The sequence below is a fragment of the Papaver somniferum genome, unplaced genomic scaffold (assembly GCF_003573695.1).
Source record: "Papaver somniferum cultivar HN1 unplaced genomic scaffold, ASM357369v1 unplaced-scaffold_118, whole genome shotgun sequence".
Taxonomy (NCBI): Eukaryota; Viridiplantae; Streptophyta; class Magnoliopsida; order Ranunculales; family Papaveraceae; genus Papaver; species Papaver somniferum.
In genome coordinates, this window is record NW_020620825.1 from 10,116,959 (window position 1) to 10,121,676 (window position 4,718).

Here is a 4,718-nt window from a genome sequence, read left to right on the forward strand (position 1 = left end):
TTACAACTCATTTGCGCAGGCAGAAGAGGTGGAAAAGATCGTATCTTGGCTGACAGTGAAGAAAATAAAAAAAATATATTTTCCCGAGTAAATGAGAATTATATGGAGTTATTGCGAGGGATTAAATGCTGTTGTTGGGTATAAATTAACTCCTTGGGTCGAGTAGAAGGGCTGTCGAGAGTCTGGGGGGCTGAGGAGAGCCAGAGAAGAAGAAATTTGAGTTTTCCCAAACTCGGTTTCTGCTGCTGCTGCTGCTGCTGATGAACACGAAGAACACGAAGAACGGACTCGCAGCAGCAGTCGTTTATCAACAGTGAAAGAGACTCACAGGCGTGGGTCGTAGGTGTGGGTCATAGGGATTCAGTAACAATAGCACCTCTTCTGTGTCGTTTATATTGGACGCCTTCTGTGGGTTGCAGAATCCTGTTTAATACTTTTTATTTATCTTTTCTCTTCATTGTAAAACACTTTTGAGCATCAATGAAATTCCTTGAGAGGTTTTCCAACATGATGAGCGACTAATTCCCTCGTAACCAAGGCAATGGAGGAAGCTATTCACGCAACATAAATGGGTAACTATTTCATTTAATTATATAATTCACCTAATCGCTGCTTTTGCAGAGTTTTAAATTATTTGAATGATTGTCTTAATTATTTGTTATTCAGTTTGATAGGTTATGCTTGGTTTAATCTCTTGATAATCTATGCTTAAGGTTTACAAATAATGTTTGAGAATCTGTATGATTGATAGTGAATTAAAGATAAAAGAGGACTTAAGAATTGAATAGAGTTTTGAAATATTTATCATTCAATTTTGCATAATAGTGGAATCTAGTGTTTTGGTTACCTCTCGCCCAAACTGTTAAAATTTTTGTATAATTATTTATTAAGTCTAAAAAATTATCCTTCACAAGTCCGAGAGTTTGAACCTCATTACTACAACCACGAAAAATTTAAAATCATTTATGTATATCTATCGTACCAACCGATTATAGGTTTTATTCTTCGTTCTATGAAGAACATGCAAAGGAACTGGTTTATAGGATGATTAGCATCGACCGATTCTGGGTAGAATTAGAATATGTAAAGACATCACTAGAATCGGTTTATAAGTCCATCAACATAAACCGATTATGGGTTCTAATTTTTTTTGAACTCTGTTCTCCTACAATCGGTTTTTATGTACGTGGTTAATGTACCGATTTAGAAATTATATGTTCAGATTCTATATCAAAATCGGTTTTTATATATGTGTCATATAAACCGATTCCTGGTGTTTCATTTTTCTTTGTATTTTTCTTGTTAGAATCGGATTACATATGTTATCCTATGAACCGATTGTTGAACTAGATTTTTTTTTTTTGTAGATATGGACTTTGGATACTTAGCCTTTTATTCTCGAGAGCTCCAACAGGAGGATGTTCACAGGAGGCCACATGCCATGGTACCTAGAAGCATGTACAAGTACGGATATGGCTGTGAGACCTATTTGGAGCAAGCCCTGGCACTGGATGACAAGCTTGCATTGAAAGAGATAGTTGATCTCATCAGGTTTTCCAGGCGAATGAGGGATGAAATTGCCGCTCGGAGGACGCACGACAGACATTTGAATATTCTGTTTGAAAAAATGGCTGAAGCTGTTGCTGCCAATGCAGGTGATATTGATGTTCTTGATGCTGCTGCTCCATGATGTTGATTCTTTCTTATAGATATTATAAGTTTTAAGATTTTTGGTGGTTCAAGTTTTGAGTTTTTAACATTTTTCTGGATAATTATGGTTTATTTTTTGGATATTATGGTGTGAATTTAAATGCACTTAAAGTTTTAATTATAATTATATGTATAATGGGTCTATGGTAAAATAAGTTATGTATGCTTCAAACTTTTTTTAGCAAATACAGGCACACAATCGGGTTATATGATTGCATCTATAAACCGATTTTTGAGGTTTCATCAGGGAATCGTTTTATGTGGTTATCAGTTTAATCTGATTCTTCATGACTCAAAAATGTCAGGTTTCTGTATCCTTTTTTGATGAGAATCGGATTACATGTGAAATATATCAACAGATTACTGTCAATAGAAAGTTCAAATTTTTTATGTTGACTTTTCAGGCTCAATCGGTTTATGTCGCCAAACATAAAGACCAATTCTATTGGGCATAAAAAATTAATCAGTTTTTATGGACATTCGAGAAGACCGATCGTGTTCAATTATTTCACTTTTTTCGAAAAAAACTAGTCGTTGGGGTCTTTCTCTATATAAAGAGACCTCATCCCTGACCTAGTTTGCCTCAAACTTGCTCATTATATTCACACATATTCCATATACTCTACTACTACTCATTTCATACCTCCACATACAAGCATGGCATCGTTTGACTCCGCCGAAGATTTATCAATCATCAAAGCATAGTACGCCGAAAGTCGAGTTGTAGATCACTCCCCCATACGGGTAGAATCCGAAACCTTTTAGGAGAAGATATATGAAAAATATAAGCAAGATTATGGGAACCCGAAGAGAAGAAGTCTTCAACAAATCCACGATAGGCACCAAGTCATCCAAAATGCGATAGTTACATTTATATCTATCCAACAACGGAATTTGAACCCTTGCCACTTTAGCTTGTCCCTTCAACAATTTGTAAGTATTTTTTTAGTTTATTTTATACAATCTACATTATCAATTTGTAGCTAACAAAGTAAGTTTGCATCGTGTTTTTGTAGCATGAAGCCGTGAAAGCGCGTTACTTAGAGGAAAAAGGGGAAGCATTCACATTCGATGAAAGCTATCACTTCATGATATCCAAAATCCCGGAGTATGCCCCTGACTTTATGGTGGGTGAGTCGCACTCGGATTCCTCGGATAAAGATTGATAGTTTTAGGAGTTTTTCTGTAGACTTTGTGTGCAGATCTCTATGTAAACCCTTGCGAGACTATAACTCATCCACTAGAGTCTACTAGGGGTTCAAAGGCTTGATGTACGTGCTAAGTGCATCCATGATTCCTACGAAAATGAGTAGATTTGAAATTAATGAAGGTATGAATAATTATTTATTTTTTACGAAAATAAAACAATTGGTTTATATATGACGCCAAAAAATCCGATTATAAGAATCGAATTTTATCTATGCATACTTTAACCGGTTCTTGATGTCCTTCGTGAATTCCAAAACACCAACCTAGAATTGGTTTACGAGTGCATAAACGTAAACCGATTTTGGCAGTGTTTTCGGAAAAAAAAAAAATCAAAAAATTTCAATTGTTTGACCTCACATCTAATACGGTTAAGTAACACCTAAAACGATTAATTAACCGTAAATTAATTAGGGGAGAATAGGTTATAAGAGAATAGTTGTTTACGATTGTGTGGAATTAATTTCTAATGACCCTTTCTATCTTTTAGTAACATGCCTCAAATTAGGAAGGATACGCAAGCTCGTCAAACTCTATTAGATCAATCGAGAGACGATTTAGCCGTTAATGACTTAATTAATTAAATATGAATAATAATTAGTATAAATTAGTTAAAAATATTTTGGATATTAAATTAGTACCACTAGATTGATCTTGAAAAGTTATGCGAAATGGACTACTAAAACACGTCAATCAGACATTGGACGAGGAAGACATCGTACCGGGAAGTTTAGATATCGAAGTTTGACTAAAACAACTAAACCATTGACTTGGCTTGACCGTGACCGTTGACTGTACTTGCGGGTTGGCGGAACCTTCCTTTTATAAAAGAGTGTCCCTTAGTGTTTTTGAGTGGTTGGTAATGGTAAAGAAACTTAATTAGTTAGATCAAATAATTAATAATTAATTGTATTTAGATTAAGATTAATCACTTAATTACGTGAGTTAATGATGTTAGATATTTTGATATTGGAACTTATCTCTTCCTGTAACTTTAGTAGGAGGTGTTGATGAAATAGGTTTTTCAAGTTTTTGAGGTGTTTAAGTCAGGAGGAGGTGGATTATGAGAGAATTTATATCAATAGGGTAAAGAGTTTTCCTTAAGAATGATATGGGGGTATTTGAGAGAGATAGAGTTGACTTTTTGATGAGAGTTTCATAAAAGGGAGGAATAGAGAGAGTGAGGTAATGAGTCTTTGAGTGACTGGTTATAGCAGTAAACAAAAGAGAGATTTAAGTAGAAAGTAGTAAAGCCGGAAGCACTCATGGTTGTAGTTAGTTTATGATGATCATGGTGTAAAAGTTGATGTTAATCATGTTGGTGATGATGGAACCTAGTCTAAACAATCAAGGTAAGCTTCTTAGTCACTTATTTAAGATTAATTCTGGTTTGGGTATGTGTTTTTACGAGAATTAGTCTTAAATCAATCCATGTTAGTTTCAGTAAAAATCATCATTTTTAGTGGTTCACTGACCATTATGTAGAGTCTTCGTTAGGAACCTTATATTCATAATTAGGAATATCTCTATAAACATAATTTGTAGTACTTTCTGTGGTGGTTCTGCATATATTAAGTTTGTTCAATTTGGATGAGTATCGAGTGAGATATAGAGCCTATTAAATGAACCGTCGTAGCTAAAACTGTACGTAATCAGTGGTGAGTATCTATATGTATGAGCTTGTCTCGGTAGGTTCTAGCAATAACTAGAAAATAATCAGTAGGAAAATGTTGTATTTAATGATCCCGAGATTTTACAGAGACTGAGTTTGAGCATTTTGAATTTGTAATGTGTAATTTAGA